The following is a 22,907-nucleotide window of genomic DNA, read 5'->3' on the forward strand; positions in this document are numbered from 1 at the left end:
TGCCATCTCCCACTCTCCAGATTAATCCCTCCAATACCAAGCTCTTTGCACCCCAGATACTTCGCCACGAATAACTATTCGAATATCCTAACCTCGCTTTGCAAATATCACCGTGAGGATAATACTTGGCGCTCATTACCTGACTCAACAGTGATTTTTTGTAATGTAGTAAACGCCAGACTTGTTTACCCAACAAAGCATCATTGAAGACCGCGAGATCCTTAAATCCCATGCCCCCCATACATTTGGGTTTACACATTTTCTCCCAACTTAGCTAATGCATTTTTCGTGCTTCCCCCTGCCCTCCCCACCAAAATCGAGCCATAGAAGAGTGGATTTCTTGTATAACAGCAGCAGGGAGCTTATAAACCCCCATCAGATATGTCGGCAAGGCTTGGATGACATACTTGATAAGAACCTCTTGCCCAGCTCGTGACAACAACTTTTCTTTCCAGCCCCTCAATTTCTTCCACATTTTGTCTAATAGTTCCCAAAAAATCACTTTCTTTGATCGCCCATAGAGTGACGGAATCCCAAAATACTTCTGGTGTCTGTCAACATGCCTCATATGGAGAAGATTAATCAATTCTTCTTTTTTCTCACAGCTTACACCTTTACTAAAGGATACTTCCGACTTTTCATAGTTAATTTTCTGTCCAGATGCCCTTTCATATTTGTTGAGAATATCAACTATTGTCAGGCATTCCTGTCGAGTAGCCCTGGTAAAGAGAAGACTATCATCTGCAAAAAGAAGGTGAGATATTTCTGGACCATTTCGGCTTGCCCTCGCACCATGAATTTCTTTCGTAGTCACCTTATGTTGAATCATCTGAGAAAATGCATCAGCAACCAAAATAAACAAGAACGGAGATAAAGGATCCCCCTGGCGCAATCTTCTAGTGGGAGTCACAGAACCACATACTTGCCCATTAATAATGAAGGAATACGATACAGTTGATACACAGCTCATCACCAGATTAACCCATCTTCCATCAAAACCCATTGTCAGCAGGAGCTTCCTGAGAAAACCCCACTCCACTCTATCATAGGCTTTACTCATATCAAGTTTCATCGCAATCAAGCCTTTCCTACTATTATTCCTCTTCTTCATAGTACGAAAAATTTCCAGAGCAATAAGAGAGTTGTCCGAAATCATTCTTCCAGGGACAAAAGCACTTTGATTCTCAGTTACAAGTGCAGGGAGGAATTTTTTAAGCCTCAGAACAAGAGCTTTTGAAGCTATTTTGTACAACACATTACATAAACTGATCGGTCGAAATTCAGAAACAACAGTAGGAGATTTAACTTTAGGAATTAGAGCAATATTAGTACAATTGACATCTCCTGGGCAAGAAACGTTATGTAAAATATTACTAACATAAGAAAATACCTCGTCACCAATGATATGCTAGAATCTCTGATAAAATATAGCATGCATCCCATCAGGTCCAGGAGCCTTACAAGGATGCATCTCACTCAATGCAGCATAAATCTCCTCTTTTGTGTATGGGCGAATCAAAATGTCATTGTATTCCTGGGTCACAGAAGATCGCACGTGTTTCAAAACTTCTTGCAGATTATCTCCAGATGGCTCAGACGACGAGAAAATATCTCGAAAATAATTCCCAACCTCAGTCTCAATTTCCTCCTCTTCAACTCGCCACGTACCGTGGGGATCATAAAGGCCCTGAATTCTATTTTGTTTCTTCCTCTGCGATGCCTTATGATGGAAATATGATGTGTTACGGTCCCCATCCTTTATTTCCGCCACCCTCGACCTCATATACCAATGTGCTTCTAATTTCGCATTCAAACTATCAAACTCTCCTTCAAGCTTACCACATTTGTCACAGGTTCTCTCCGAAATCCCCTCCTTTTGCACATTATGAAGCTCTTTCTCGACTTTATCAACTCTTTTTGCCAAACTACGAGCCCCCTCCTTATTCCACCCAACCAACTTGCGAGCAATAGCCCCCAACCTCCCCTGTATTGTCTCGCCGATCGAACCCTCCCACGCCTCTCGAATAATATCTTCACAACCCTCCTCCAAAAGCCATCGAGTCTCAAATTTAAAGCTTTTCTCGCGATGCCTAGAGGGACTAGGCACTTCACTCTTTAGCACAATCGCTGCATGATCCGATCTGTATCTAACAAGATGCTCAATGAAAGCCTCTGGGAATAACTGCACCCATGTTTGAGAGACGAGAAAACGATCCAGTCTTTCTCTAATCTTCATCTCCGGGCTATCACCTCTCTCCCATGTATACCATTGACCAACATAGCGCAAATCCTGTAAATCACAGTCATCAACAACCTCCCGAAAACCCCTCATTGCCCTGCGATCTCTCGATGCACCACCCTCTTTCTCCCCATACGCCAATATCTCATTAAAATCCCCTCCAAAAGCTATTGGACCATCACATTCAGCACTTAAACGCCTTATAAGCTCCCATGTTAGGTGCTTATTCGACTCCTCCGGCCAACCATAAATTCCACAAAACCGCCATCTCATTCCTCCTCTACTAACCACATCGCCACAAATATGATTATGGGAAAACGACACCAACGTAAAATCTATAGTATCATTTTTCCAGTAAATACACAAGCCTCTAGATCGACCTACACTCGTCACACCAAAAGCATTTGAAAAATCAATGCGATCCTTCGCTTTTTCTGCTATCTCTTATTTTATCATTGTCTCCGACACAAACAGGATGTCGGGGGTAACAGAAGAATTCCATCTTCTGAGTTGACGAACTGTCCAGGGGTTACCCATCCCCCGACAGTTCCAACATAAAATATTCATAACGCCCGGCGGGGTTGGTCACCACCAACCTCCGCCTCGACAGTTTGAGACACACTGCCAACTTCAACATCATCTGCACACTTAAAACGCTTTTTTTCCACCTCCTCATAGATACCCTCATTAACAACCATTGGGTCAGGCCACTTCCTTTTCTCGCCACTATTCATCTCATGCCCCGGTTTACTATAACCAGGCGGCTTATCAGCATGGTTCACCTTCGTTTTATGGACTTTCACCTTCATAGATTTGCTTTTACCCACCCCCTTTGACTTAGAAGCAGTAAAAGAAAAACAAGAGAGAGATAAATCACCTGACTCATAGGATGGCATATTTTCATGGGCAACAATTTCGGACCCCTCCTATCATAACCCTCCTCCATGCATGACTCATGCTCGACCAAATCCCCTTGCTCCTGCTCCAAAGAAGTGGGTGATGTCACTGCGGTGAGGTTATGACGCTCCAACTGGGCAGTTTGCTCCTTACTCACTACTGCAGGTTCATCGAACCGCAAGCTACGGGCCTGCTTCAAAAACCTCCTAGTCTCCTCCTCTAACCTCAACCGCCCTTTTCTTGGTGATGCTCGAAGCCAAGCTCCCCATTGTTTCTCCACCCTATCATCCTCAACTTGTTGTACCGAGCAGTCCCTTTCGATATGGCCGATCAAACCACACCCATAACAGATAGTAGGTAAACTTTCATACTTAACTTCAATAAGGGTCGAGCTCCCTTGCTTAACCGACACCCGCTGCACCCTTCTCAAAGGTTTCTTGACATCCATAAGAATACGAATGCGAGCCGACATATCCCACTGCACCCCATCTGAATCCACCTCCATTACATCACCCAAACAGCCTCCTATTCTTCGAATATGGCCCTCCGATCGACACCCCAATGGAAGATTATATAATCTAGCCCAGAAAGGGCATCGATCGAGTTTAATAGTGGACGGTTGCATCGAGTCATCAATTTCTTGCAACATCACAAGATTTTGATCGAACGTCCATGGCCTCCCATGCAAGACCTTATCTTTATCGCGACGACACGTAAACTGCACCACAAACAACCCATTCTTGATTGGCCGAAATAATGCAGCAGATGTTATTGCCCAAATTTGGTTCAATGTTTTCTTTAGAGCCTCGAAATTATAGTTTCTAATAGTTAATACCTTACCTACTAGCGCCAGTTCACAATCAAGATTATTTTCAGAGTTTTCAACGCTATCGAAATTCACAGCTTCATCTTCTTCTTCAGTTATTTGCAGACTTGAGACCCTAATCAGCCATGGGGCTGACAATCAACCCCAAAAAGGGAATCACCACCCGAAGAATCGAGAAATCCTGATGGAGAAACCCAAAACTTACCACTCAAACCCTAGAGAACCCTAATGAACCCTAGAGAGAGACTCACTGTTTTTTTACTTGTATTAATCTTAGTTGGATAAGTGTAAATATTAGTTATATCTTAGCTAGATTAGTTTATCTTTTTCCCTAAATTTATCTTTTACTTTCCTAGTCCTATTCCAGTTCTACTTTTCCAACTAGTATAAATAGGGGTCTCCACCCATCATATTTTTCACACTAAATTTGAGAAATAAATCTCTTTTCTCAAGTTTAAAATTTCTCTCTCTTTTAGCCTACCTTTCTCTTCTCCCTAGTAGTTATTAATTTTCAAGGTGCGTGTATTTATAGATCTTTATTAATTGTTTTGCAAGTGTAGTATCATGTTTTTAGGAAAATATTTTGGATTGAAATACGTGTTTTATGAGGTTTATTATGAACTGCATCTGTTTTATATGAAAATGTTTGAATGTTTACAAATTTTATTTATGAACTTTGAATTATGTCTTTAGTTCAATATTATTATAAAGTTTGATTTTTGAATCTATACTCATATAATTTACAAGGAGTTTAATATTTAAATATTTCAAAAGGAGTGTTTTTGAACTATTATATTTTTCAAAGGTTAACCCTTGAGCAAGTTATTTTATTTATGCCTTTATATGGCTAAGTTTTTAAGAATTATTATTCTTTTTAAAGGAGGATTATTTCAGAAGGATTTTAATTAGTTATATGATCTTTTATGATCACAATTATAAAGAGGCAACGACTTGTTATTTATTAGCAAGAACGGTAGCCATTATATTATTTACCCATGTACTTTTTGCATAAATCATGTGGACAAGGTAGTAACCCCTCGTAATAGACTCAGTAAGGAATACTAAACTTGGGGGGTGTGCACACTTTAGGCAAGGTACCTAGGCAAGGAAAAAGGATTTTATCAAGGTTGTATACTTTAATATATAAGTATTATCAAGTATCCAAGAAAGGTTTTTTGAAATTAAATATTTCAAAAATTTAATTAAATTAAATAAAGTGTTTAATATTCCGCATATACATGTACTCAGTATTTTTACTGACACGCTTTTGGTTTGTTTTGTTTTATGGCTTTGTCCCTGTGATGACCCTATTTTGGCGAGCAGATTTTACTGGTTGATATGATGCATACTTCATATGGGGGAGCTAGTGAGGAATCATAAATAGTCAAGGAGTTGTTATTTTATTTTCTTTATTTCTATTGTTATATAGTTGTACAATAAAGTTTATATTAATAAGAAGAAGTTATTTAAGTTATTTCCGTTGCATTAGTTAAAGTTAAGTTAGTTGTTAGTATTAAAGCCTTTAACGTTATCACGTGGTGGTAATACTCTCAAGTTTCTCAAGGAGTTTTATATTAAAATAAGTTTTCCAAAAGAGATAAATTTGGGGGTGTTACAATATGAGTCTATTTGAGCAAAAACATTAAAAAGGAGTCTACGAGTATTTAACACAGTGTGAGGCAAAATACTATATTTCTGTTTTGCGAAAATCAATTAAATTTTGTCACTCAATTCAAACCCCCACCCCCTCTTGAGTGTCACCTTGTACTCCAACAAGTGCCAAGAAAAAGTGTGCTGATATATGATCAAATATGGATTAGAAAGGATCTACTAGAAGCTCAATAAAAGAAAAAAAGGGACCCAAGCAAATTTGAGTTCCTGAAACTAACAAGTGATACTTTTGCAGGTGAATGAAAGAGGAAGCAGATATGATATCTCGATACCTTTTCTCAAGACATATGACTGGTGATAAATCTCAATTCCTCTCATTAGTAGCGTACCATGAAGGGTGTGTTACATTTGGTGACAATAAAAATCTAGGGAGAAATTATTGGTACTGGAAAGGTCGACAAATCCCTAATACACTTCATAGAGAACGCGATGTTGGTTCTGGTTCAAAACACAATTTGTTGAGCATATCACAATTGTGTGATCGAGGTAATTATGTTGAATTTTATGCATTAGTGTTTTTCAAGATAATCCTTTTCTTTGGCATAAAAGACTTGAACTTGTAGCTCGAGATTGCTTACTAGTTGAGAAAACTGGAAATAAGTTGGGTATTATGGTTTTCGTTCTTCCTTCGCTGTGTAGAATTGGAGTGTTGATGCATGTTTGTGTGAAGCTTTATGAGTAAAGGTTTACTTGATATAAAAAGGACTCGTAATGGTCTAATGATATCGTCCTAATGTCATGATCATAAGTTGCTGAACTAATAAGCTATATGATCCTAAGTTGCCATCGAATTATTGAGCTATGAAATACTAATTATTTCTCCTATGACAAGCTTGATCTTTTGCCCGATATTCTGCTTTTTATGAGTTTGACATTTGTGTCTCATTCTCTCATATGTCTCACCTTATCTTCATTTCCCAATTATATCATTCTTTTCCTCACACATTGATCCAAAGTTCAACAAGTGCTTTTAATCTTGATTCATGATGTATGGAGCAAAGACATCTTGATAAGATGGTGAAAGAAGAAGACACATCAATCAAGGGAGAACATGAAAAGGTTGGAAGAAACAATATTATGTGAAAGAATGAAAGCATTGCTTCACGTTTGTATAAGGCACAGTGCCAAGAGATGTATCAAAAAGAAAATGACGTTCGAATTAACTTATTTTGCTTTTGATCTCTTACTGATTAACTACTAATATTGTATGGTCTAACTCTCCTTTAAAAAAATAAAAATAAAAATGGAGAAAGAAAGAAAAGGAAAAGAAAAGAAAAGAAAAGAAAAGAAGAAGAAAAAGAGAGTATTAAGACACTAGTGTTGAACCCTAGTTTTGATAATGACAAAGAAACAAAGGAACAAACTAAGTAGTGAACTAATGAGTTATTTAAGTGTATGGTGTTTAAGGTATCAATAAAAGGAACTGGGAGAATACGAAGTCAAGGAGAAGTCAAGAGAGGATTTCAAAGGCTAAGTAAAGAAGTTTCTGTTGATACTGGAGAAAGCATTGGATCAAGAAAATAGAAGCTAGGCGTTTTATTTTCTAGTTCCAATATAAAGGAACAAAGAAAGAATGGTAAGGAACATGGCAGTCTATTTGAGAATGAGAGTTGTTCCTTTGTAAGGAACAAACTAAGTGGCACTAAACGAATATGTTAAAGGAACTTATTAATAAAAGGAACTAGACTTAGGCGTGCAACATTATAACGGTTAAAAAGATATTTGAGTAAGTCATGCCTAAATTATAGGAAATTATTATATCTAATTTCAAATGATAAAATCAGTTTTAAAAAGAAAATCTGTTTAGGAAAAAGATTTTATTTTTCGGAAAATAAGAAAATAAATATCCGGTTTTTAGAAAGATTTTTTTAAAAGATATTATTTTCTTAAAGATTAAAAATTCAGATTTAAAGATAAAAAGTGTTTTTATAAAAACTGATTTTCGGATAAAACTCAAGGAACTCCTATTACTTAGGAGTAATGGTTGAAAATATCCACGTTCATTTTAATTCATGGGATCATGGGACATATGTGAAACGTGTTCCTTAGGGGAAGGAACATCATGGGTTAATGGACTAAACACGTTACTCTAGTTTTAATCCCACGTTCTTCATGATTAACACTATAAATATAGAAGTCTAGATAAGTTCCAAATTGTGTCTGACTAAGTAATTAAGTGAGTTTAACTAATTAAGTGTCAGTGCCTTCATTCTCTCATAATAGCCATTTGTTCTTTGCCTTCTTACTCTAATTCCACTAACCTTATTTCGATCAATTGTATTTTGGTTTTTGGGGTAAGGGAACTTTGAGTGAAGTTCTGTAAGAAAGGCTTGAGTGAAGCTTGTATGTGTGAGAAAACTTCGAGTGAAGTTGAGAGGAACCTGTTAAGGGAACAGTGGTTAGGAACTTGAGTTTAGGAACTCAAGGTGTGGCTCGAGTTAGAATTAGGTTGTAACAAATTGTTTGGCCTAATTAGTGAAAGTTTGAGTTTAAAATCCCTAGTGGTCGAGGTTGTTTCTTCTTGTTGGGCCCAAGAAGTTTTTCCTCGTAAAAATCCCTTGTGTTCCTTTAGCTTGTTTATTCATTTAAGTTTTAATTTCCGCAAAAAGTTACGTTTATTTCTACACCTACAATTCACCCCCCCTCTTGTAGTGTTCCTAGGGAAATAACAACTAGTGTTAGATAAATCTTAGAGTTTTTTGAAGATCATCATTTTGGGTTCCATTATATCCAAAGATCAGTTATATTTAGAAGGGAATAGATTGTTTAGTGGCACAAAATCACATACATTGCCGCAGTGAAGAAAGTTCTATGATGTTTATTTGAGAAAGTTGAAAATCTGAAACAAAGGTTTAAGCACTTGTTGAGCTAATTACTATTTCAAAATTTCAAGCTTGCATTACCTATCTTTATCTTACTTAAATTTCTTAGCTATCAGCTGTGATCCTTCATGATTATTTCTTGCTTCATAACTTGGGATTGTGAGTTGGATTTTTTTTGCTTAATGATTTCGAATTGTGAGTTGCATTATGATATAACACCAACATCCTTAGTATTTATTGTTTGAGCTACTATTTTGCTAATTATATCTCATTTGACTCGCTAAACATGTTGATGCTTTTCTTTTTGATAATGTCAAAAGGGGGAACATGGGTATAATACTTAAAACTAATGAATGGAATTATCTAACGTGTAAGTATTTTGGCTATTTGGTTATCTTGGTTACCATGTTACGTGTGAATGTATGTGAATGATGTTGAGTTCCTTAATTTGATTAATGGTGCATGTTTAGAGGAAGAAGTATTATGTGTTTGTCATCATTAAAAAGTGGAAATTTATTGTGATTTTAAATCTGAATTTATTTTGGATGATAATAAACACATTGTGCTATAAAACACACAAACACATACACACACACACACATACACACACACACACACACACACACATACACACACACACACACACACACACACACACACACACACACACACACACACACACATATCTATTATATAAGGCAACACATGGGGGACACCAAAAAATAGAAAAAGGAATTAAAAAAAAAAATAGGGAGATAACTAACTGTTTCATTTTGAATGAAAAAAGGGGGGAAAGTAGGACATTTAAACTAAACATCAGTTTTTTGAGAAAACAAAATGTAAAGACAGTTTTTCTACCTAATTAATTTCATTTCTACTTCATATGCTATCACATGCTATTGCACGCATTGCGTGCATGTAAGGCTAGTCTATTATATAAGACAACACATGGGGGACACCAAAAAATAGAAAAAGGAAAAAAAGAAAAAAAGATAGAGGATAACTAACTATTTTTCATTTGAATGAAAAAAAGGGGGAAAAGTATGACATTTAAACTGAACATTGAGTTTTTGAGAAAACAAAATGTAAAGACAATTTTTCTAGCCAATTAATTTTATTTTCTACTTCATTTGTTATCACACATTATCGCACACATTGCGTGCATGTAAGACTGATATATATATATATGGGAAGAGGGGGGGACACCAAAATATAGAAACTCCTATTTTGCCCTCACTAAATATCGAAAATTACATCTCTATTCTGCCAAAAAAAATACAAAAAAGGTAACTGATGAAAACGTTAAAGGAAACTAACTTATTCAGAAAAAGAAATTGTATGTACAACGTGCACACAAGGATACAGTAACTGCACAACTCAATCCCTAATAACAAGGAAAAAACTAACTGAAAAACACTTCTCCAGTTCCTCATTTTCTCTTTCCTATTATCACATTGTCTCCGCTTCGTCCTCTTTGAAACTAAGAAAAACACAGCCAAATACCCAAAACACAAAAAACTATAATTCCTCCAAGGTCGGGTAATCACATAGCACAAAAGGCAATGGTTTGTTCATAAATAACTGCTTTTACAATTTAATATGATAAACATATCATTCGTTTTTTCAGGATACTTTTCATAAATACTCCACAAGCCTTAAGAAACGACAAATTTCACAACTGTCAAACAAACAATTGGTAATGTTTTTCTTACTTCTCTCGCACATTAAAAGGTGTATACCGATTTTGATAGTGTTTTTTTGTGCGAATGTGCAATCGACCAAGTTTGATCAACCAAATATCATCAAAAAAGCGGCACTTGCAAGATGAATCAACAAACCATTGAAAAGGCATGTGTGCTAATGCAAATCATTTTTTTCAGCGAAATGAGGAAATAACCAACCAATTGAGCATTACAATCAGTAGAAACAAATCCACAATAAGATTGCGAAATTATTTGACTGCTAACTGTAAACTATAGAGTACTTTTTAACATTTTTACACAAACTATAGAATGATTTTTGAAAGTAAAAAAATTGATTTTTCAAGAAAAATGCTGACAAAATTTACAAAAAAGAAAAGAAAAATTGTGTGACGTTTTCACATTTATTGAAGAAAATGAAGATATCATTTTAACATTTTGAATCAAACTACAACTTCCTACAATAACTCAAATCGAATTATAATTTCTCAAAAACAAATGTTTCAAAAACATTCTTTTTCATGGAATAAGAATTCGACAAACATAGTGATTTTTTTTTTAAAAAAAAACTTTTCATATTTATCATTTTCTACGCATTTTCAAATCCGCTTTCAAGAACACTAAAAAAATTAAGCTTTTCCAACATGCAAATAAGAAAGTTAATAGATTTTAAACTCACCTCCTTAATTGCAATCTAAAATTTCCTTTCCTCCAATTTTTTCTTCCTCCACTTTTACTTCTATCTGGGGTTTAATCCACCAAACGAATAAACAGAGTGGAAGATACAAAAAGAATAAAAATGGCGGTGGAAGGGAGTGTTTGGTGGTGGAGTGGTGGTAGATGGCGGGGAAGTTTGGGCGTCGGGCGGAGGTTTAGCAGTTTACAGAGAAGGGGCGCAAGAAGATGTGTAGAAAGAGCTAGCGAGATGCTTGAAACTTTGAGTAATACATTTGACCCATTTTGAAGTCTTACCAGATCGCTTAAAATCTATTTGCAGCCAAGAAATTTCATTAAAGTTGTAACAAAACTTTATATGTAATTTTCTCATATAGGCTATAACCTATAGCAATTATTTCAACAAGTTGTTTTTTTTTTTTACGAGGACAAGTTGTGATTTGATACGTCTCTTATTAATCTTATGTTATATTATTAGCAGTCATCCGATCCTTTTATGTTGTTTATAGCTTTTCTGTTGAATGACACTATAATAGAGATTTATTTATTATTCGTTGGTGTCACATTGTTGTATTATTGGGACGTTTGCTTAATATAATAGTGACGATATCATATTTTACTATACGAGATTTTGTGCTCAAATTCAGCTTTGTATTTGGCTTTCAGATGTATCTCTATTATATATGGCAATTGGGTAGGATATGAAAAAAAAAAGAAAAGTAAAAAAAATGTAACTACCTAATTATATATAAAAAAAGATAAAAAGGCTCACAAAAAGAAAAGAGTGGAAATTAACAACACAATAAAGTACTATCTTATCAACTAAATTTTTGAAAAAAATTTAAAAATCTCCGATTTAGTGGAATAATCTGATTACAATTTTAAAAAATTCATGATTTATTAAATGTAATTAGCAACTAATTTGAATTTCTACATTTTTCGCACGTATTGCATGCATATAAGACATATATATCTTATAGTGAATTTAACGAGATTTCATGCGATTTATAAATCATTTTTATGTATATAAAATTATACATAAATTGAATTTCAAGCTTGTCAATAAAACTTCGACCATCAATATATCTGCTTATCATTACATAAAAATATGGAACTTAGGGGAGATTGAATACAATATTTTGAAATAAAGAGAATTAATCTTCAATCAGATAACCACTTACGTTCAAAAAGCAATATAGAGTGTGTGTGGAGATGATTGAATAAGTCTATTCCCCTAAGAAACTTTCATTTAAATAGTTTAGTTGTGAAGCACCCTTTCGGATGAAAAAGAATGGGATGAGTCCAATAATTTTAAGTTACCCATATCAAGTCATACACATGAGGATTTAGCAATTAGGAACACATAAACTTTTTTTTTCCTATTCAAGTCAATAAGATTATGAAGTAGCCAATAACATGAAGTATACAAATTACATATGTGAGGAAGATTGACACAGATTAATTTGAAATATGATTAGATTCTTGAAATTTTAAAAAACACAGAGTTATAAAAAAGAAGAAGATAAAAGTCATAAACACACAAAGAATGGGGAAGAGAAAGAAAGTTGTTGGCGAGAAAGCGAAATATACTTGAAAACCGTCTCGACCCCCTCTGCTCTTATAATCACCTGGTTGTTGCGTACAGTCGTGCAATTCACTCTGCAAATTACAATGTTTCCTTTTCTTTAGGAAAAATTGATAATAATAATCCCATCTCTGAGCAGTCTGCTTAGAACAATCTCACCTTTCAATTAATTTAATATAAGCGCACTTTTTAGATCCCTCATCTTTAAATGGTCCCTTTAACCCGTTTACCTGCTAGAACAAGTAAACTCATAAATTTTCTTATTTTATATAGAAAAAAAGTCTCACATTTTCTGTCCTCCGTGTTTGCCTTTTATTGTTGTAACACCCCCAAAATCCATACACGTCTACGACTATGTCGCATCGACTTTGGGAGTGTTACCGCCGTGCAAGGCTTATTAAAAAGGAATGTTAACTCAAACCATTGTCTCGAAAACTGAAATGCGGCGAAAATAAAATGTAGCTACAACTCGGGAATCATCAACGACCCCTTTTATTCAAACCACAAACTAATCATAATAATCTTATAGTACTTAATAAAAACACTTTAAAGTTCAAAGACTAAAGACTAACCCCCGTATGCTCGGTATCATGCAGCAGCACCAGTACACGTAGCCTGCTCCCCATTGTAGCATCAATGGCTCATCATAGGTCAACAAACACATAATAACACACAATCAGCTATGTTGAGTACATAGTAAACCATTGAATGCATACAAACATAAACAAAACAATAATGAATAATCCTAGACAAGATACTACAATAGCATTACATCCTTTACTCTTTATTTAGTTGGCAGCGAACATGCACCGTCATCCACTAGAATCATACGGGCTACTTAATCTTTAATAGACAACTTGGTCTATTAAATGAAATGCAAATACAGTTTCATTCCGTCTCACATCCATCACCTTATATGCATACCCCCAAGATCGTACGGAACCTTCCGCCTACTTGATTTATCAAAATTTATAAGGACACTATTGTCGTCACACTCCCCCCATTGTTCATCACTTGTAGGGAGTCCAACTACAAGTTTATTGCCATAGTTCATTCTTAATACTGTCCATTCATATCACAATAACATAGAATCGTTAAACATGTTCTCTTAGATACAATACTCGAATCTTTTCTCTTGTAACACTCTTGTTACACCATGGATCAAATAATACGAATTCAATGCTCATGTTCATAATACGATAGAATTACGCATTTCAATGCCACATATCAATTTCCAATCATAAACATATTACCAAACAATCTCAACAATCAAAATCGTTCCCTATCATGATTCTAGGTTCCGATAGAATAAATCACAACCTAATCATGATACTAGTACTTGCAACTAAACTAGTACGCGTACGTACCTTGTAACGAAAAATTTTCGCTGTCTTAACCAAATGTTCCGCTTATGAAATTGGGACCTAAACGATTAAGTAAGTATTTCAGTGCTACGTCCTTGATAATATTATTAACTAATACATGACTAACTATATCGACTTAGTCATTCGAAGTATAAACGATAGCTAATCACATTGTTTATTAACTTCCTTTTCTTTTCTACACTATTCAGTTTAGCGTCTTTTAACAGTCAATGTTAGTGAGCAAAACTGATTTTAGTTAGTTTAATAATCCAATACCTTTACCAAGTCCATTCAAGTGTTATGTCCGATACTCCTAAAAGCAGGTTCGAATAGCAAGGTTTTAACTTCCAACTAATGAACAATAATCTACTTTCTTGACTTCACACCCTACTAAATTACAAAACCTTAAATCAGATTAATAACTTAACTAATTATACAACTTAATTAATTACCAACTTAATCAAATTACAAATTAATTACTTACAACTTAAATTAACATAAAAACAGAATATACAATATTAAACTAATATAATATATACTATACATATTAGATTTTAATACTGCTAAACTTGTCGGCAACTGAGTTCCGGCGACCGATTTCCGGCAACGACGCACAAGGGTCTCGTAGCCTCGACGACTCGTGGCCTCGAAGATGCTCGTTCGCACAACTTTCGACGCACAACCTCGTCGCACACTCGTCCACTCGCCCACACAGCGTCGCAAACACACCCGCACAAACTCCTCGTCACAAATCGTTCCGTCGCACACACCCTCGTCGACTCGTCGCTCGCTCGCTCGCACAGCACCCCATCAGCGACGACTCGACGCTCGCTCGCACAACACTCGCCCGACCTTCGAACACCACACAAACCGCACAATTTGTTCGCTCGCCCTCACAGCACGCTCAAACACCAACCCTCGCATTCCCTCGCTTGTTCGCACAACAGCCGAACTCCACACACACACTTGCTCGCACGTCAACCTCGTCGAAGGTTCAGAGGAGGCGACGAGAGAGAAGAAGAAAGAGAGAGAGGATTAGAGAGAGGAGCGAGAAACTGAGAGAGAGAGAGAGAGAGTTTGAGAGAGAGTTTGAGAGAGAAACGACTGAGGGAGGAGAGAGGAATTTAGGGTTTTCTATTTTTTCTGATTTTTTTATTCTTATTCTTTCTATTTATAGTGTGGCATATCTAGGTTTAGTAGGACTCGGTTTAATTTATTAACTTCGAAATTAAACTAAACTGAACCATAATAGAATTACGTTAAAGTTGTAAACGTACTCAAACTGCATTATTATTATTCTATTATTATTATTTATATTTTTTTGTAATTAATACTAAAGTACCTTCCAATTATAATATTTATAATTTCTTATTTATAAAGAATTAACTCCAAAATACGGAGTATTACAGGCTTCCCCCCTTAAAGGAAGTTTCGTCCCAAAACTTTGAGGTAGTCAGTCTTAACGACGATCTTTTGCACTTCTAAGTCCCAATATTTCACAAGCATTTTCTAATTTTTGCACGTCAGATAAGCAATAATTGCACATAACTAACATAATTAACATACTTTAGGGTGAAAGCGCGAAATTCTATCGCATTCTTCCCCCTTTAAAAGAAAAGTTACGTCCCCGTAACTTACCTACCTCTGGAAAAAGCTCATGGTACTTCAGACGCATCGCATCTTCGGCTTCCCAGGTGGCTTCCTCGGTATTTTGATTTCTCCACAACACCTTGACAATTCTGACGTCCTTATTCCTCGTACTACGCACCTTGTGGTCTAGGATCTCGATAGGTTTCTCCTCATAGGACAAGGTTTCATCTAACTCGACGTTTTCAAGTTCAAGGACATGTGACTCATTAGGTACGTATCTCTGGAGTTGGGATACGTGAAACACATTATGGACCCTTTCTAAGTCGTTGGGCAATTCCAGGCGATAAGCGACTTTGCCTACTCTCGCCAAAATCTCATATGGTCTTATCAATTTAGGGTTTAGCTTTCCCTTTTTCCCGAATCGCATCACTCCTTTCATTGGAGACACCTTAAGCAATACTTTTTCCCGAACTTCGTAATTCTCTTCCCTTCGCCTCTGGTCCGCATAGGATTTTTGCCCGTCCTGTGCGGTCGTAATCTTTTCTTGAATGACTCGCACCTGATCCACTGTCTCCTGAATCATCTCAGGACCTAACACCACAAACTCACTAATGTCGTTCCAACACAAGGGCTACGACACTTCTCTCCCATACAGTGCTTCGAATGGGCCATTTTAATACTAGCATGATAGTTGTTTTGTATGAGAATTCATGAGGTCCAAATGGTCTTCCCATGATCCCTGGTATTCTAAGGCACAAGCTCACAACATGTCCTCTAAGGTCTGAATAGTTCTTTCAGTTTGACCGTCTGTAGCTAGGTGAAAGGTTGTACTCATCAATAGCTTACTACCAAATGCTTCCTGGACGTTTTTCCAGAAATTCGAAAGGAATCGCTAATCTCTATCTGATACTATACTCGTGGGTACTCCATGCAATCGAATGACATTTTTCATAAGCCTTGGCTAAGGCTTCCATACTCCACGTGTTCTTCATGGTATGAACCTGCTGTCTTGGTTAGTCTGTCCACTATACCCATATGTATTATTGCCTCCCCGACTCCTAGGTAAGGCTACAACGAAGTCCATGGATATCGAATCCTATTTCCATGTGGAATATCTAGAGGTTGAATCTTTCCTTGAGGTCTCTTGTGTTCACTTTTGACCTTCTGACACGTTAGACATTTGGAAATAAACTCAGCTACTGCTCTCTTCATCATAGGCCACCAGAACATTTTCTTGAGGTCCTTATACAACTTATCCCCCCTCTGGGTGGACGGAATAATTCTTGTTATGACCCTCAATCATTATTTTCTGTTTCAACCCCTCACACTTTTGTGGTACACACCACCTACTCTTATATCTATCTTCCATCCTCATGGATCGCAAACCCTTCTGCTTTTCCCTCTTTAAGCTTTGCTTTGACTCGCTCAAGTTTCACATCCCCAGGTTGACTCTCTCTTATTTCGTCTAGAAAGTTGGGCTCGATGGTTAGGGCACTCAGTAATTTTTCTACCTCCCCTGCATGAACCACTTCTATCTGGAGTCTAGAAAATTCCTCACAAAGTTTGTCGGCAACAATCAAGGTATTCAGGCTATGGCTAGACTTGCGACTTAATGCATCAACGACAACGTTTGCTTTACCCTCATGGTACGATGTCTAATCATAGTCCTTATGAGCTCTAACCATCCGCGCTGTCTCATGTTAAGGTCTTTCTGGGTGAAGATGTATTTGAGGCTTTTGTGATCAGTGAAGATTCGACAGGTCACCCCGTAAAGGTAATGTCTCCAGATTTTTAAGGGAAATACGATGCGGCCAATTCTAGGTCGTGTGTGTGGGTAATTGACTTCATATGGCTTCAACTGCGGGACGCGTAAGCTATAGCCTTCCCATTTTGCATAAGAACACAACCCAACCCATTCTTGGACGCATCACTATACACATCATATCCCTCGTTACCGTTAGGCAAGGTTAGGACAGGTGCTGAGTTAACCTCTCTTGAGCGTTTAAAGGCTTTCTCACTGTCCTCATTCCAGTTAAACCTACAATCCTTCTTCATAAGTTGGTCATGGGCTTTGCTATTTTGGAGAAGTCTTTCACAAACTCCTATAGTAACCGGCTAAACCCAAGAAACCTTATATCTGTGACATTTTTGGGTAGGCCATTCACTCACAGCTTTGATCTTTGCGGATCTACTGACAACCCTCCTTGGAGACAAATGACCAAAAATGACACTCTTTCCAACCAAAATTCACATTTCGAAAACTTAGCATACAATTGGTTGTCCCTAAGTGCCTGTAAGATAACCCTCAGATGACCCTCATGTTCCTCCTTGCTTCTAGAATAGATTAGTATATCGTCTATGAACGAGGTAGGGTCGAAAAATCCTATTCTTGAGGTCCATGAAAACCGCAGGTGCATTAGTTAACCCAAAAGGCATGACTGTAAACTCATAGTGACCATCTAATCCTGAAGGCAGTCCTAGGTATATCGTGATCAACAATCTTCAATTGATGGTAACCAGACCTTAAGTCGATTTTGGAGAACATCCCTGCACCTTGAAGTTGGTCAAACAAGTCATCAATCCTAGGTAATGGGTATTTTTTTTCACAGTGACATTGTTCAACTCACGATAGTCTATACACAACCTCAAACTACCATCCTTCTTCTTCACAAATAAGACGGGAGCTCCCCATGGTGACATACTAGGTCTAATATACCCTTTGTCGAGTAGTTCCTCCAGCTGGTTTTTTAACTCGTTCATTTCTGCTGGAGCCATTCAGTATGAGGCTTTCGAAATCGGTCCAGTCCAGGTACTAGGTCGATAGTGAACTCCACATCTTTCCTTGGAGGTATACCAGGTATTTCCTCAGGAAAAACATCCTGGAACTCTCGAACTATAGGCACATCCTCAGGTCTCAATGGATCATCCTCCACTCTTCTCACCGAACACGTAGTTCTTAAGTTGCAAAGCATTGATCACTTTAATCCCAGGTTCTCGAAGTACTCTCCTATATGACACCCTTTTCCCGAAGGATCTCTCAGTTCCACTTTATATGCATCGCAATCTATCTTAGCCATGTACTTCCCAAGCCAATCCATCCCCAAAATGACGTCTAGGTTCGATAAGTTAAACTCTATCAGATCAGAAGGAAGGAAACCCACCCCTATTTTTAGTGGCACTTTTAGAAATCTCTTAGAGCAATTAACAGTTTCCCCAAACGGAATAACTATAGGCATAGAAATTGACTCAGACTCGACTAATGCTAAAGTTCTAACAGTTGAATGGGCAATAAAAGAAAATGATGCTCCAGAATCGAACAATACTTTAACAGGAGTAGAGTTGATAGCAAAAGTACCCGTGACAACATCCCTACGAGCGCGCCTATTCTTCACTAGCCGTCATCATATACAGCTTCCCCTTGCCCTTATTATCATGGGTATTGGTTGCATGGTTCCCATTGGATGTCTGATTGTTGGTGTTGGTTGAAGGCTTGGAGTAATTAGAATTCCCATTGTATGAACTTCCCCTCCATTTCCATTCCCATTCCGAGGCTTGTCCCCATAATTCCCTTTCTTTTGGCCATTGGGGTTAAGTTTATTTTTCGAGTAGCACTCATATGCTCTATGCCCCTATTTCCCGCATTCTCGACATTCTACCTTGTTACCCTCACAGTCTCTCCCAGGATGGTTGTTAGGGCACTTTCTACACCTATACACACTCTCAGGTCTGCGGTTGTTGGTGTTATTATTGCGGTTATTGTTGTTGGGATGAGAGTTATTGTTATTGGGTCCCTTTGAAATTCCTTTGAGGGTTTTGGTGGTTTTGGTTCCCATTATGCTTCTTTTCAAACTTCTGGACCTCGAGGTTTGGGTTCTCTTTCCATTTCTCACCCTGCTTACCCCCTTCCTCTCGTTTCCTTATGGCATAAAGGTGAGCAGCTTTGCCAAACACATGATCTAAAGAGGTGAATGTATCTCCCCAAATCTTCCTTGTAGGTCAAGGGTAAGTCCTAGTTCGAAACGTGAGGCTTTAGCTTCCTCAGTAGGAGCAATTTCCGGGGCAAATCTCATCAGTTCAATAAACTTTTGGTAGTACTCCTCAACAGACATGGTCCCTTGCTCTAGCATCATAAATTCTTGGGCTTTCTGCTTTTTGAGGTATGGAGGGTAATATTTGTCCCTTAAGGCCTTTTTGAAAGTTTCCCACCCGAAACCAGGCTGATTTAGGAGGTTGTCCTTAGCTTGGGTCCACCATAAATGGGCATCTCCCTGTAGGTAATAGCTAGCTAAGGGCACAGTTTTCTCATTAGGGAAGGATAGGGTGAAGAAAATTTTATCGAATTCCCCAACCCAGTTTTCTAATTCCTCGGGTCCCCCTTTCCCATTCAATATCGGTGGGTTCCTACGGGTAACTTTCTCAGACAAATCCCCATCATGGTTGTGACCTTGGGCTAGGTTAGCCGTGATTTGCACCAGGTCACGAATCTATTGCTCGATATTCAGAGAGGTTTTAGGAGTGCCTCCTGACCGAACCATTCTACGCTGAAAATAACATAATAGCTATCTCAGTGACGCACACATATTCTTTTACTCACCTAACAATCACATTGCACATATAACCAGTTATGGTTGCGAACAAATATTAAGTCTCTATTGACTTGCACACAAACATCTTAAATAAGACGTCACAACCAATATTAGGGAAAACATAAATGTATCATTAAAGGTTTAAAACATATATATATATATATATATATATATATATATATATATATATAATATATATATATATTATATATATATATTATATATATATATATATATATATATATATATATATATATTTATTTATTTATTTAAGAGATAAAACGATCATTTCAATTAATAAAATAATTTTGTTCGCAAAATAAGGTTTTAGTTCAACACCATTTTGGAACACATCCTTTTTACCACTTAAAGCTAACTTAGTCCTTTGAACCACTATACACTAACCTATCCTTGTACATCCTCCTAATCTGTTCACATTTGAAGATTTCAAGAATCTTTCACAACTTCAATTGATAAATCAAACAACACATACGAATTCAAGGCACGAAACGAAATCACAATTGAAATCATTCCTATGATTTAATGCACGTAACATAATCTATATGCTCCTATCCCATACTACCCATTCTAAAATCCTTTTTAAAACATCTTTGAAAATAGGAGCTTCTGGTTCTGAATCCAGTTTTGTAACACCCCCAAAATCCATACACGTCCACGACTACGTCACATCGACTTTGGGAATGTTACCGCCGCGATGAAACGCAATGCTTATTAAAAAGGAATGTTAACTCAAATCATTGTCTCGAAAACTGAAATGCGGCGGAAATAAAAATGTAACTACAGCTCGGGAATCATCAACGACCCCTTTTATACAAACCACAAACTAATCATAATAATCTTATAATACTTAATTAAAACACTTTAAAGTTCAAAGACTAAGGACTATCCCCCGTATGCTCGGTATCATGCAGCAGCACCAGTACACCTAGTCTGCTCCCCATTGTAGCATCAATGGTTTATCACAGGTCAACAAACACATAATAACACAGAATCAGCTATGACGAGTACATAGTAAACCATTGAATGCATACAAACATAAACAAAACAATAATGAACAATCCTAGACATGATACTACAATAGCATTACATCCTTTACTCTTTATTTAGTTGGCAGCGAACATGCACCGTCATCCACTAGAATCATACGGGCTACTTAATCCTTAATATACAACTTGGTCTATTAGATGAAATGCAAATACGGTTTCGTTCCGTCTCACATCCATCACCTTAGTATGCATACCCCCAAGATCGTACGGAACCTTCCGCCTACTTGAGTTATCAAAATTTATAAAGACACTACTGTCGTCACGGTAGGCCTGCGTAGGAGCGTAGAACAAGTCCCACACTCCCCCCATTGTTTATCACTTGTAGGGAGTCCAACTACAAGTTTATTGCCATAGTTCATTCTTAATACTGTCCATTCATATCACAATAACATAGAACCGTTTAACATGTTCTCTTAGATACGATACTCAAATCTTTTCTCTTGTAACACTCTTGTTACACCATGGATCAAATAATACGAATTCAATGCTCATGTTCATAATACGATAGAATTACGCATTTCAATGCCACATATCGATTTCCAATCATAAACATATTACCAAACAATCTCAACAATCAAAATCGTTCCATATCATGATTCTAGGTTCTGATAGAATAAATCACAACCTAATCGATCGTGATACTAGTACTTGCAACTAAACTGGTTCGTGTACGTACCTTGTAACGGAGAATTTTCGCTGTCTTAACTAAACGTTCCGCTTATGAAATTGGGACCTAAACGATTAAGTAAGTACTTTAGTGCTACGTCCTTGATAATATTATTAACTAATACATGACTAACTATATCGACTTAGTCATTCGAAGTATAAACGATAGCTAATCTCATTGTTTATTAACTTCCTTTTCTTTTCTACTCTATTCAGTTTAGCGTCTTTTAACAGTCAATGTTGGTGAGCAAAACTGATTTTAGTTAGTTTAATAATCCAATACCTTTACCAAGTCCATTCAAGTATTATGTCCAATACTCCTAAAATCAGGTTTGAATAGCAAGGTTATAACTTCCAACTAATGAACAATAATCTAATTTCTTGACTTCACACCCTACTAAATTACAAAACCTTAAATCAGATTAATAACTTGACTAATTATACAACTTAATTAATTACCAACTTACTCAAATTACAAATTAATTACTTACAACTTAAATTAACGCAAAAAGAGGATATAAAATATTAATCTAATATAATATATATTATACATATTAGGTTTTAATACCGCTAAACTCGCCGACAATCGAGTTCCGGCGACCGATTTCCGGCAACGACGCACAAGGGTCTCGTAGCCTCGACGATTCTCGTTCGCACAACTTTCGTCGCACAACCTCATCGCACACTCGTCCACTCGCCCACACATCGTCGTACAAACACCCACACAAACTCCTCGTCACAAATCGCTCCGTCGCACACACCCTCGTCGACTCGTTGCTCGCTCGCACAGTACCTGCCCGACTCGTACCGACCTTCGAATACCACACAAACCGCGCACAATTTGTTCGCTCACCCTCACAGCATGCTCGAACACCAACCCCTGTACTCCCTCTCTTGTTCGCACAGCAGCCGAACTCCACACACACACTTGCTCGCACGCCAACCTCGTCGAAGGTTCAGAGGAGGCGACGAGAGAGAAGCAGAAAGAGAGAGAGGATTAGAGAGAGGAGCGAGAAACTGAGAGAGAGAGAGTTTGAGAGAGGAGAGAGAAACTGAGAAAGAGAGAAACGACTGAGGGAGGAGAGAGGAATTTAGGCTTTTCTTTTTTTCTGATTTTTTTATTCTTATTCTCTCTATTTATATTGTGGCATATCTAGGTCTAGTAGGACTCGATTTAATTTATTAACTCCGAAATTAAACTAAACCGAACTATAATAAA

The 22,907-nt window shown here is 37.1% G+C and overlaps 1 long non-coding RNA gene across 1 annotated transcript; it reads right to left on the minus strand.

The window, feature by feature from the left end:
• Nucleotides 1–9,750: 9,750 nt before the first annotated feature.
• On the minus strand, nucleotides 9,751–11,678 carry LOC130591579 (uncharacterized). Its single transcript, XR_008969387.1, has 2 exons — nucleotides 10,835–11,678; nucleotides 9,751–9,935 (listed from the first exon to the last, which is right to left on the minus strand). It is a non-coding gene; the product is annotated as an uncharacterized LOC130591579 (long non-coding RNA).
• Nucleotides 11,679–22,907: the final 11,229 nt, after the last annotated feature.

The sequence above is a fragment of the Beta vulgaris genome, chromosome 5, assembly GCF_026745355.1.
Source record: "Beta vulgaris subsp. vulgaris cultivar EL10 chromosome 5, EL10.2, whole genome shotgun sequence".
In the NCBI taxonomy this organism is placed as follows: domain Eukaryota; kingdom Viridiplantae; phylum Streptophyta; class Magnoliopsida; order Caryophyllales; family Amaranthaceae; genus Beta; species Beta vulgaris.